This window comes from Diceros bicornis, chromosome 1, assembly GCF_020826845.1.
Source record: "Diceros bicornis minor isolate mBicDic1 chromosome 1, mDicBic1.mat.cur, whole genome shotgun sequence".
Taxonomy (NCBI): domain Eukaryota; kingdom Metazoa; phylum Chordata; class Mammalia; order Perissodactyla; family Rhinocerotidae; genus Diceros; species Diceros bicornis.
This window is the reverse complement of record NC_080740.1, coordinates 10,197,330-10,211,396: the sequence shown is the minus strand read 5'-3', so window position 1 is coordinate 10,211,396 and position 14,067 is coordinate 10,197,330. Positions and strand designations below refer to the sequence as shown.

Sequence of the window (14,067 nt, the reverse complement as noted above, 5' to 3'; positions counted from 1 at the left end):
TAGGAAAAAGACCAACAGCCCAATAGGAAAATGAGGAAAAGATATAAACAGATAGTTCACTAAAGAGAGAGTACATATGGATATTAATCACATAAAAATATGTTGAATGTTACCCATAAGAAAAATGCAAATTAAAACTATGTGATACCATTTTTTACCTATCAGATTGGCAAAGATCAAAAAGTGTGAAATACATAGTACAGACAAAGATGTGGATAAAACAGGCAGGCACTCTCATACATTGCCAGGGGCAGGGGAGTTGAAATTAGTATAACCTCGCTGGAGAGCAAGTTGGCAATAACTACCCAAATTAAAAATGCACAGAGCTTCCGTGCAGAAATGTTACTGCTAGGAATTTATCTTACAGATATAGTTGCACATGTAAGAAACAAATTTATGCAATGATATGTACTAAAGTACTGTTTTAATTGTACAATACTGGAAATAACCTAAATGCCTATCAATCAGGATTGGTTAAATAAATTATGATATATCCAAATAATGGAATGCTATGCAGCCATAAAAAATGAGTAAGTTCTACAAGTATTCATAAGGAATAAGAACCAAGACGGATCATTAAGTTAAAAAATGTGCACAACAGTATGTATATTTGTGTATTATGCTACCATTTGTTTAAATATAAATACATATGCTAGGGCCGGCCCCGTGGCGTAGTGGTTAAGTGCGTGCACTCCACTGCTGGCAGCCCAGGTTCGGATCCCGGGTGCGCACAGATGCACCACTTGTCAGGTCATGCTGTGGTGGCGTCCCACATAAAGTGGAGGAAGATGGGCATGGATGTTAGCTCAGGGCCAGTCTTCCTCAGCAAAAAGAGGAGGACTGGCATGGATGTTAGCTCAGGGCTGATCTTCCTCACAAAAAATAAAATTAAAAAAATGCATATGCTTGGGTGTGAACTGAATATATGTGGAAGGACACCCAAGACACTGGTATCAGTGGTGACCTCTGAGGGTTCAAATGATGAGGGTGGGAGGGTTAAGGAAACATAATTTTACTGTACAAACCCTTTTGTGCCTCTAAATAAATAACACTTCATGTTAAACAAATACTTCATTGATTGCCCTTTGCACATGTGCCTCGAGGCTATCACATTGCTGCAATAGATTCCAATCTTGAACTTCTAGGGAGAAAATGTCCTGGGGGCCTTATAGAACCCTAGAGAGACAACCAAGTTTTCCAGTGTGGTGCTGACTACATATTGGATGGAGATCTAAAGATTTCCTAACAGAACATGTTTGGGTCTGCTTTCTTACAAGCTGTCATAGGCTATGCCACCCAGATAGCTATGTTATGCCTGCTGGAATCCAGCTACCCAAATAATTATAAGGCTTCTGTTGCTGAATTTTAATAAGCTTGTAACGATCTTCTCTATTAGAGAAGACAATTCTCTATTAGAGAACACAATTCTCTAAAAAAACACTGCTATCTAAAAAAAATGGGTGGCAATTATCTAAGGGCCTCAGCTCTACTTTGGAATAAAGTATTGCACATAGAACTTAAACCCAAGTTAACTGCCCAGAATGATCAGCTGCAGGAAGGGTTTGGCAAGGCCATCGAGGAGGAACTAAGACAAGCGCAAGTTTACAGGTCACTACTGGCACTGTTTCAACAACAGGACCTTCAGGATCAGTGGAACCCAGACGAACAGGCCAAACCTGGGTCACAGATTTCAAGTCATTCTTTCTCTCATTTCAAGTTCTTTCTCTCTGAAAGAAATCAAACCAATACTACCGGTAGCTGCCCAAAGCTGATTAATCTTGGGGTTGAAAAAAAGAAAGCAAAATCTGCTGCTGAAAAGCAAAGCTTACACTGGGTAGGTCAGACAGTAAACTAATATCCACCCATTAAAAAAAAGTCAAAGTTAGGGGGCCAGCCCGGTGGCGCAAGCAGTTAAGTGCACGCGCTCCGCTGTGGCGGCCCGAGGTTCGCCGGTTCAGATCCTGGGCGCGCACTGATGCACTGCTTGTCAAGCCATGCTGTGGCGGCATCTCATATAAAGTGGAGGAAGATGGGCATGGATGTTAGCCCAAGCCCAGTCTTTCTCAGCAAAAAGAGGAGGATTGGCAGATGTTAGCTCAGGGCCGATCCTCCTCACAAAAAAAAAAAAAAAGTCAAAGTTAGATGGTGTAGGAAAGTAATTGTTAAGGATTTAAAGATCCTCCAGAACACAATTCTGAGTATGTTCATACGTCTCCTCCTTACACCCACCCCAAAAACCCACCCAATCTCACTAACTCTGGTTTCAATTTCTGATACTGTTACACCTTTCAAATGCATGTGTGGATCTTGGCCATGGCTGACTCTGGTGCCTCTGAGTCCATATCAAGAGTGACCAGATCCAGTCAAAGTAATTCACGGGTAACTGCTGGCCTTTGGCTAACTTAGGCAAAAATTCAAAAGAAAATTCAAGAAACCAAAAATCCAAAAGTGAAAGGAGGGATATAACATATTTCACCTTTGAAAAAGACCTCTGTACATCTCTAATTTTCCCTGGTCTTGTAGTACTTTGGAGTTTATTAAACATGACACAGCCACTTATTACATAGTCCAACCACACCTCAGAACTGTCTAGGGGAGAGGGTTGGAGATATACCTCAGACAAGTTCCAGCTGAGGAAGCTGGGACTGTCCTTCTAGGAGAGAATCAAATCTGGGTGTGTTCCATCCAATAGAGGCTGATACCTCCTTGCATCCATAGGCACAACTAGCCCATGATTATTGGTTTTATCTGTGTGACCTAATGTATGCACACCTACTGAGCCCATTTTGTCACCGGCTGGGAATTAAGCCACCCAACAACTTTGTGTCCACTGGTCCTTGATTGAGGGTTCTCTGGCTCTGCCCAGGTTAGAAGAGCTTTCTTAGCATGGTCATGGTATGAAACTAAAGAGATCTGCAGGATTTTGACTTGAAATATTCTCTCCACAGCAGCAGTGTGTCAGAGGGTTATACTGCTTTCTCTCATAATACAGTCATGCGTCGCTTAGCGATAGGGATGTATTCTGAGAAATGCATTATTAGGCGATTTTGTTGTCATGCAAACATCATAGAGTGTACTTACACAAAATTAGATGGTATAGTTACCACACACCTAGGCCATGTGGTATTAATCTTATGGACCACTGTCATATATGTGGTCCGTCATCGACCGAAACGTAATTGGGGGGTACATGACTGTACTTAGTCCTGCAGTGAATCTTGTTTACATTAGCATACTCATTACATACTTTTATTAGGTTTAAATTTCTAATAAACCTATAAATAAAGCACAGAGGACTAATTACAGCTACTGAACAGAATCTAAATATTATAAATCTTGATGATGTAAAAATAATATAATTAATTTAAAAATCAAAAAGAGGAACAAGAAGGAAGGTCGGAGGTAGTGTAAGTACACTAAATTCCTCATCTATCATAGCAAGAATCAATAGCTACTGTCCAGAGGAGAAATCAGGAAGTAGAAGTATATTGTTTAAAGATATAGGGGTAACCATGAGAATAACCAAGGAGTTATTCATCATCCATGGGAGTTCCATGAAACAAATTTAAATCATCCATACAATGGAATACTACATAGCTATTAGAAATAATGAGATAGTTCTGTCTATGCTCACAAAGAAAGATGTCCATGACGTAATGCTAGGTGGAAAAAGTAAGTTACAGAACAATGATCCCATTTATGTAAATATATTATAAATGTGCATATGTATATTTATATGTGCATAGACAATAAACTACAGAATTGGGTCAGAGGAAAGGGAAAGAAATATTTTCATCTGTATGGTATCTTTGTATTATTAGAATTTTTATAATAATCATATATTGTTTTTCTTTGTAAAAATTAAATAAAATAAAAAAGGAAAATGAAGACCCAATCCGTGAAAGAAAAAGTAATATTGTGCTAGGGAGACTGAGATTCAAGTTAGGAGTAAGGAAAGTTCATTCAAGCTTTCTTTCCACTCTCTGCAATCAAAATGATTCTAAGAACCATGAAATGCTACTGCATACAAAGTTAATTTTTGTTTTTATTTTCTCTCCTTTTGAAACTAACCATCTAGTTGCTAAACCAATAAAAAGCCAATATTTCTTTCCTGGGTCACTATCTAAATATAGCACACCTTCATTTTGTTTTTCAAGTGGACATTGTTTTATGCCACTTAGGACCTTTCAATTTTCAGTTCTGTTGAGTTAAGACATGCGAGAACCCCAGCACTGTGCTTGTTGCATAAGAAGTTAATTTTCTTACAAAAGTCCTGCTCCCTTTTCCTGGCAGGACTCTCAGACCCACCAAGTCTCCATTCTTTTCACCTCCATCCCCTTCCCAACTTTCTAGATGAGCAGTAGAACATATCGATCGCCCCTTCCCCAAACGCAGGTCAAAGCACAGCAAAAGCAGTGGCCCCAAAGAATGAGGAGCAGAAGAAAATCAGCCACTCATCAGGCCAGGAAAGAAAGTTACTGGGGCCCATTTGGTGACCTTATTGCAGGGGAAGCATGCACGCATATGTGTACAAGGATTTACATAGCCTGCTTATTTCACACATGTTCTTAAAGAATGGTTACAATTTAAATGAGGCTAAATCCCTTCTCTTCTTGGAGCTAAAGCATCAAAAGTAAGTTTAAATCACATTGCTTCCATTCTGCGTATTAACGCTTTCAACAGATATCTCTACACTGCTAGGTTTCACTATCAAGCATTTTGTGGGATTTCTTCCTCTTTTCTCTCTTTCACTTTTTAATAATGTTTTGCTTTCAGGTTTTCCAACTTGCCTGTTTTGAGTTTCCAATTTTCAGTTCACAGATGTGGGACCTCCAAGTGTGCCCTCATACTTTTTATTCTATTAAACAATTTGGTTCTGGCTCCCAGAGCGTTCCTGCTTATTTGTGCCCGAGGAATGGCCAACGGATACTATAACAGATTGGGGGGGATATGGAGGGCCTGCTGTAGAAAAACAACTTTTTTCTCTCTTTGTGTCTATTTCCAACTTAAGTTTGCAGAGATTTTACCATATTTTGTCTGCTCTAGTTGAAATATTCTCAAAGGTTTATCCTTGATTTTCCAATATCATAGATAAAATTAGGAAAAAACATAGATGACCCAAGTTCTGACCTTCCCCATCTCGATTTCTGGATTTAAAGTTACTCCAAATCTTATTCCTTTCATAAATAAATTCTTTCTTTTTAGAAAATGTCTGTTATAAGAGAATTATTCAAGAGAATTAAGAGTATTAATTTTGTACTTTATTAAATTGAAAGAAATTTGATAGTCTGATGGTAGAAAATTATCAGGGTAGCAAGTTGTCATTGTGATTTCAAAGAATTATCCTTGCAAAGCAGCACAAACAACTTATTCACTTTACTAGTTTTTTGTGAAATGAAGGATGCCTGCGCTTAAGCAGTTTAACTCAGAGAAGAATCCTGCTATGAGGGTGGGAAGAAGGAAAGGGGAGGTGAGAAAGGCCTTCCTGGCATGTGTGCCATACAAAGTACCACCAAATGCGTGGCTTAAAACAACAGAAACCTGGGGCCAGCCTGGTGGCGTAGTGGTTGGGTTTGCACACTCCACTTCGGCGGCCCAGCGGTTCGCAGGTTTGGATCCTGGGTGTGGACCTACACACTGCTCATCAAGCCATGCTGTGGCGGCATCCCACATAGAAAATGGAGGAAGAGTGGTACAGATGTTAGCTCAGTGACAATCTACCTCAAGCAAAAAGAGGAAGATTGGCAACAGATGTCAGCTCAAGGCCAGTCCTCCTCACCAAAAAAAAAAAAAAAAACAGAAGTCTATTTCTCACTGTTCTGGATCTGGAGGGTAGAAGTCCAAAATCAAGGTGTCAGCAGGGCCATGCTCTCTCTTTGGGCTCTGGCGAAGAATCTTTCCTTGCCTCTTCCTAGGTTCTGGTTGCTGCCAACTTGTAGACACATCACTCCAATCTCTGCCTCTGTCTTCATGTAGCATTCTCCCCTGTGTGTCTGTATCTCTGCGTCCAAATTTCCCTCTTCTTATAAGGGCACCAATCATATTGCATTTAGGACACACTCTAATCCAGTATGGCCACATCTTAACTTGATTACATCCACAAAGACCCTATTTCCAAATAAAGTCACATTCACAGGTTCTAGGTGGACATGAATTTTGGGGGACACTATTCAACCCAGTACAGGTGGAGAGGCAGGAAGAGGTGGGAGAAAGGCAGTCCCACAGCTCCTACACCGAACACAGAGGCAGCTTGCCCAGAAGAATAGCCGAGGTAGGACAGAGTCAATGCCAGGACTTCAGAAGCTGTTCCAGCCTGAGGACATGACCAGATTCTCATGGCTGTTGCTGGAAACCAAAAGGGCTTTGACCAACAACGGGTATGAAGGCACTGAAGGCCTTTAGAGAAGGCTGCACGGTAGTACAATCACTGCTTTTTATTCATGGGGCCTAGATAATGTGAGATTGAAGACTTTAATGGAGTTATTCTACTTGCCAAAAAGAGCATTCAATATTCACTACTTGGATCAATACCAGACACGTGGCAAACTCACACTGTCAGCAGAGAAGAGGGAAGGGGAGGAAAGAGAGAGGGAGGATGTTATCCACTCAGCCTTTTTTATTAATGTAAGAAAAGTTTCCTGACATATTTCCCAGAATGAGTCACAATCTCTGCCCTCATAGTCATTTCCATCGCAAGCCTGTGCATGTTTAAAGCTCTTATACTGAATGCCCTCCCCTTCTGTTTCTGCCATCAGAATTCCTGCTTCCCACAGCTTGACATTAACACATCTCAGAAGAAGGAAGTCTGATGCCTCTACAGCAAAGCAGGAGCTGTGTGAAAGCTGGGCCGACACAACGCAAAGGCAGAAGGAGCAGAAGCACACCACCTCATCCCATCCCCACACTACAAATCTCAGGGGGTCTTCCTTTAATACCTCTTCTTCCTTCCCATGAGTTAATCACGTTCTTTCATGGCTGTGTTCCCAATCTTAGGTTTGGAAACAGACTAGTTGAACTGATGATCATATATCTAATAATATCTTAGCCTAAAATATGCATTTATTAATATTATATATATATATGTATACATATATATGCAATATGTATTATATAATGAGAAGACACACTGGTATCCTTCAAGAATGTTTGCATTCTTCTAAGTGTTTCTTTGGTCTTCTAGCCATAATAAAATAACAGATACTGGATTTACCCTCCCATCTTAAACAAGTAGAAAACCAAACAAAAAAATATGGAATCAGGGTTTTCCAATAGAGGCAGTACAGGACAGTGATCTCTGAGAGAAGGGTAACAAACAAGGTGAGCTCTACAAGTGTCCCAGCTCAACGCCTGGAGAAAGTTCTTGTAAAAGAAAAGATGAAATGGCAGCTTATTTCATTGTTTGCTTATATAATCTAAGAAAATCAACACGAAAAGTAATAAAATAAATAAGAAAGTTTCAGAGTGGCCAGGAAAAAAGATGAACATATAAAAATCAATAACTTTATGACTGTTGCAACAATCCATAAAAAATCATAAAGATAGGGCCGGCCCGGTGGCATAGTGGTTAAGTTCACACGCTCCACTTGGGCGGCCTGGGGTTTGCAGGTTCAGATCCCGGGCACAGACAAACACACCGCTTGTCAAGCCATGCTGGGGCGGCGTCCCATATAAAGTAGAGGAAGATGGGCACAGATGTTAGCCTAGGGCCAATCTTCCTCAGCAAAAAGAAGAGGATTGGCATCAGATGTTAGCTCAGGGCTAATCTACCTCACAAAAAAAAAAAAAAATCATAAAGATAAAATACACCATTCCTGGCATGAACAAAAATAGTCAAATACCCAGGAAAATTCCTATCACTATGTCAAGAAAACTCTACAACTTTTTTGTAGGACATGAAAACATCCCAACAAGTTTACAAGTTTATGAAATTTGTAAAGTGATTCTAAAATTTACCTAAAAAAGAGAATGTACAGGGGCAGTTAATTTTTTAAAAAAGAACAATGAATGGTAGGATTATCAGATAACAAAATCAACTAAAGAGCACTAGTAATAATTGAAATCTATGTTATTATGACAGGGAAGAAAAACAGATCAGGGATTAGAATATGGAGTCTAGAAACAGACTCATTTATATGTTGGAATTTAACATATGATAAAAAGAGAAGTTTGGATCACAGATGGAAGAACCGATGAGTCAATAATGAAGTCAACTGGCTCACCATTAAGTAAAACAAATAAACTACATTACCACATCACACAATCTCCAAAATAAATCCTAGACGGATTAAAGCCCTAAATATAAAAAATAAAATAATAAGGGTCTAGAGGAAAATACAAGAGAATATTTTCATAATTTGAAGTCGGGAGGATTTCCTGAGCAAAACACCAACCCAAAAGCCATAAAGCAAAAGACTGGCAGGTTTATTAAAAATGAAAAACTCTTGTATGACAAATGATACTATTAACAAAGTTAAAAGAGAAGTGACACTCTGGGAAAAAATATTTGCTATACATATAGGAAATGAAGGATTGATAGTCATAATATGCAACTTATTCCTACAAACCCATATTACAAAGATAAACAACCCTACAGTAAAACAGACAAAGGGCATAAACAAGAAATTCCTAGAAGAAATACCAGCGACCAATAAGCATATGAAAATATGCTCAACATCAGTGTGATGAGGAAAATGCAAATCAAAACAATGTATCATTTTTTATCTTTTAGAGTGAAAAAATTAAAAAGATCAGTAATATCCATTTTTATAGGAGTATGAGAAAATGGGCATACTCATATACTTTTTGATAGGAGTATAAATTGCTGCAGTATGCTTGGAGAGAAATTTTGTCCATGTCCTCATTCATTCATTCATTCACTCATTCATTCAACAAATACTATTAGCACCTATTTCATACAACGTGTAGTACTAGGCCCTAGGAATATAGCAGCGAACCAAACAGACAAAAGTTCTTCTTACCCTCATGGAGCTTGCATTCTGGAGGTCCAGGGGCAGGGCAGAAAAGATAACAAATAACTAAATACTCAGGGCAGGTGGTTTTAAGTGCAATAAAAATAAATAAATTAGGGTAAGGGGGATTGAAAGTGATAGAGTTAGGAAGATGCTATTTTACATAGGGTGGGCAGGTAGGACCTCACTGATAAGGTGAGCTAAGGTGAGTGAAGATCTGATGGAAGTAAGGGAATAAGTCATGAAGCTATCTAGGGGAAGAACCCACTAGACAGTGGAAATGGGAAGTCCCAAGGCCCCACAGGGGAAACAGCAGGGATATGAGTATGGCTGAAGCAGAGCGTAGGAGCGGGAGAATGACGGAAGATAAGACTGCAGAGGAAAGGGAGTGGCAACCATTTAGGCCTTTGAAGTCATGTTCAAAACTTTGGATTTTACTCTGACTAACACTGGAAGTCACTGGAGGATTCTGAGCCACCAAATTATATGACTGGACTCTTATTTTTAAAAGATCACTCTAGCTGCTATTCAGAGACTAGATTCTAAATGGGCATTTATTAGGTTGCTATTGCAATAAGCCAGGCAAGAAATGATAGCAGCATGGGAAAAGTGGTGCAGCAGAGGTGGTGAGAAGTGGTGATTAAGAATATATTTTGAAGACACAGTTAGTAGAATTTACTAATGGATTAAACATGGGAGGTAAGAGAAAAGAGGAGTCAAGAAGAACTCCAGGTTCCTGTCCTGAACAACTGGAAGCTAATATTTACTGAGACAGGGAAGTAAGTAGAAGAAGCAGGTTGGGAGGGAGAGGGGGAAGGTAAAGGAAAAATGAGTTAAATGTGCAATGCCTCATAGACATTCAAATGGAATGTCAATTAGGCTGCTGGATATAAAAGCCGGAGGTTCAGGGACACGACAGTCGCTAAAAATACAATTTCAAGAGTCATCAGTGAATATATAGTATTTACAGCCAAGGAGCGGGATAAGATCTCCCCGAGCGTGAGTCTAACTAGAGAAGAGAAGAAGTTCAAAGATTGAGCCCTGGGGCACTCTATTGTTGAGCTGTTGGGAGATGAGGAGGAACCAGCAGAAGAAGCCAAGAAGGAGCAGTCACAAGGTAGAAGGAAACCCAGAGGTCGGCGTCCCAGATGCCAAGCAAAGAGTATTTCAAGAAGGGAGGGATAATTGTGCGAATTCTGCAGTATCTGTCAAAATGTAAAGTGAGCACACACTTTCACTGAGCAATTCTATTTTGAAATACCTATTCTACAGAAATATATAAGTACACCTTAAAACTGTTTTTATGTTTTGCATGGATATATACTAAAGTATCATTTGTTATAGTGACAAAATGCAACAATTTTTTAAAAACTGGCAGAGGTAAGTTATTGATATGGAATGACCTCTGAATATTAAGCTAAAAAAACTACTTGAAGAATAATCATATGGAATGATTGACTCCAGATATAAAAAAAAGGAAACATATATGTATATGCTGCCCGCAGAGCAGGCAGGATGGTGTGATGAGAGAAAGCGTGAGCTCTGAATCAGACTTCCTGGGATATAAACTCAGCTTGTCACCTTGGACAAGTTTCTTAACTTCTTTTGGCCTTTCTTTCGCCCTCTATAAAATCCCTCAAAGGGAGGTTCTAAGTATTAAATGAATTAATATAAAAAAAAGATCAGTGTCTGGCACGTAGCAATCTCTCAATAAGTGTTAGATATTAATAATGTCTTAATAGTATAGATTATAATATATAATAACCACACATATAAGTGCATAAGAAGAGATTTTGAAGTTTACTTTCCAAACTGTTCACAATGGTTTTCTCTGGGGATAAGTTTGGGACTGGGAGTTGGCAGAGGGGGTGAGAGGCGGCTGAAAAGGACTTAAACATTTTACCATATATATGTCTGTATTGCTTGAATTTTTAATAATACACCAATGCAGGTTTTTACAAAAGTATATATGTACTTCTTGTGAAATTTTTAAACCTTTTTTAATTGACAGAAGAAAAGGAATAGTAAAAGTTTATGGATCGCAATGGCTATTTCTGGTGATTTCTATTCAATGATCTATGGTTCAGCTGATATCAAAAAGATAAATCAGGGGCTGGCCCGGTGGTGCAAGCAGTTAAGTGCGGCACGCTCCGCTGCGTGGCCCAGGGTTTGCTGGTTCAGATCCCGGGCGTGCACCAACGCACTGCTTGGCAAGCCATGCTGTGGCGGCGTCCCATATAAAGTGGAGGAAGATGGGCACGGATGTTAGCCCAGGGCCAGTCTTCCTCAGCAAAAAGAGGAGGATTGGCAGATGTTAGCACAGGGCTGATCTTCCTCACAAAAAAAAAAAAAGATAAATCAAAGAATTGGGATAATGCGAGGCAGGCAATATAACATTTTCTAGCCATTTCCAAGAAAGCTACACAGACAGACACGTGGCAATGAAAACAGAAAAGAAGAGCCTGAATAAAATGAAATAAAGGGAAGAGAATGAAATCGAGCAGATTCACAGACTCTAAGTCTAACCATTCAGGCAAATCAAAAATCCCATCTATCACACCCGACTGGCGTCTCCCGACATTTCCAGTGACAGGGACAGTACGTAGTATTAGTCAGTTACGTTACTATACTCTATACTTATACTATACATTACTATACTAATACATACTATATTAACCAAATATAGTCTCTCCTTGGTCCTATTCGTCTCATCTGAAGCAACATAGAATCAAGTCTCTCTCTTCACAAAGACTGACTTTTGGCTACATATTCCTGCTCAACCACCCTTTCTGGGCGGGCCCAGCCCCGCCCAGTGTGGGCAGAGAGCCTTCCACGAAGCAGGCTTCTACAGCAGCTCCAAACCTAAGGTAAACACAGCTAAGATTGTTTCCATTCAGTGATGCCGACAGTTAAGACAATGTGGATGTACAACTGCATGACTTCTGACTTGGACTAAATTCTGCTTGAAGAAACAACAAGTATCTGCAGGAGACAAATGCTAGAGTGTGTTCTATGCAGACTCAACTTAACTCTTTTATACATAACTCGAAGTCTTTCTTTCATCACCTCTTTCTTTGTGTTCAGTACAAAACCTTCACCAGCTCCTCTCCAGACCTTCCCAAGGTGGAGCTCACTACTCCATGTATGGCTCTGCCTCTAATTACTATTTACTGTATTTGCATGTGTTTTTTTCTCATTATAATGTCATTAGCATGCGAGGGAGCCTGGTTGCCAGGGCAACCAGGAGTGGTGAATGCAAGGCACAGCCTTTAATGAAAACTTAACCCTACTTCGTTTAATTCCCACTGTGTTTTTTGGCTCACTTCACTTTTGTGGTTGCAAGAATGGAAATATCCTGCAGTTACCCCTTCTTACATGGTGCTGCTCCAAGGTCTTGGGAACCTATGCGTTTTCCTGAATATATTAACAACACTTTATATTTCTCATAACTTGATAACTCCCTCTAATAACAATAAAGTCTCTTTCTGATCAACACTGCTCACTCAACACAGTCCTTTGAATACCTAAAATAGCCTATTTTTCTCCCGATTAAATATTCTCAGGTTTTTCAAATTTGATATGATTTCTGTAGTCTTTACTCACCTAACTGCCTGCCCCTGAAAACATTCTAAATGATTTGATTGAGATCAAACTCACTACTTCTATAGCATCCTGCCAATCTGGTAACCCTCTCAAAAGGAAATAAGAGATTAGTTTGACATGACTTCTTTTTCGCCAACCAACAAAGGTATGCTTATCAAAGCTGGGTATAATAATAATAATAATGGTTTGTTAGATGATCAAATCAGGATTTAATTTAAAAAAAAAAAAAAAAAAAAAAACCTCAGTCCACAAGAGGCAAAAATGAGGTGATACTCAGCATGAATAAAAATAAAATTCTAAAATTACACTCAAAAATCCAACTGCACAAATACAGGAGCTTTTACTTAACAGTAATGCACACTTTTAAGCCACAAGAGCTACAGATGCCTTCAAGTTCAGTAGGAGCCAAAGTGTGACAGGCTGTCACCTAGGGATTTCTTAGAACTCAGTTTGTAATTTTCATACTTGCAGGATAAAGTAAGGAGAGCAAGGCCAACAGTGTTGCAGAACTGTTTTAAGACAGCAAATCTGGTATGAACCAGCAACTAACGACCATAAAAATCTATTATTTTCTGGTATCACTGTCTTTTACAATATGAGGAAAGACAGAATCAGTGAGGCCAACCACTGAAGTAAGGCAACCTGAGGAGTTAGACGCCAATAGGAAATGAGCTCTCACTTCTGTAGCTCTTGGAGCTCTGTAGCTCCAGACTTGGACACGAGGACCAGCGAGAATGTCACTGTCCAACAAAACCAGCGGCGATGACGTAAATGGTTTTTGTGCTGTCCAAAACAGTAGGCAGTAGCCACTTGAAATGTGGCTAGTGCAACTAGGGAAACAAAGTTCTCATTTTATTTAATTTTACTTAATTTAAATTTCAATTTAAATAGGCACATGTTGCTAGTGGCCACCATATTCTAAAGCACAGCTACAAAAATGATGAGTTGCTGCAGAGTAAATGTTCTGATAACATTTTAAGATCAGACTATATTCTTCAGCTTTCCCCCAAACAAGCAACTGAAGTGCTGCTCAGCAACACCCAAGTCATAGTCTAGGAGGAGGCCCTACTGCAGCATCCCTCGTAGGCCACATCCTCCACAGGAGAAGACCCACGTCGTAAGAACAGTCTGCCTTGGGACCAGAGGTGGGAGTTTAGCAGGAGATGGGTGGTTAGTATTACTACAGACTTGAGAAACAACACAGCATACAGTCAAGTACACAGACTCTAAAGCCAGAAGGCCTGAATTCATATCCCAGCTCTGCCATGAATAAGTGTGACCTCAGTTTTGTAATTTGTAAAGTGGGAATAATAATGAGTACTATTATCAACCAGTATGAAAATCAACTGAGCTAATACATACAAAACACTTAGAAGAGAACCTGACACAAAGTAATTGTTAATGAGTATTTTTTTCCAAAAAGCAGGTTTCTCCTTCTACGAGTTAACTTATTTTGATCAATCCCCTTGAGTGAGAAATAATCTATTTCTCTTTC

General features: G+C 39.5%; 1 protein-coding gene across 5 annotated transcripts in view; it reads right to left on the bottom strand.

The window, feature by feature from the left end:
* The window catches only part of ATG10 (autophagy related 10), a 219,164-nt gene that overhangs the window by 156,883 nt on the left and 48,214 nt on the right, over positions 1–14,067 (bottom strand). The gene's annotated exons all lie outside the window — the stretch shown is intronic.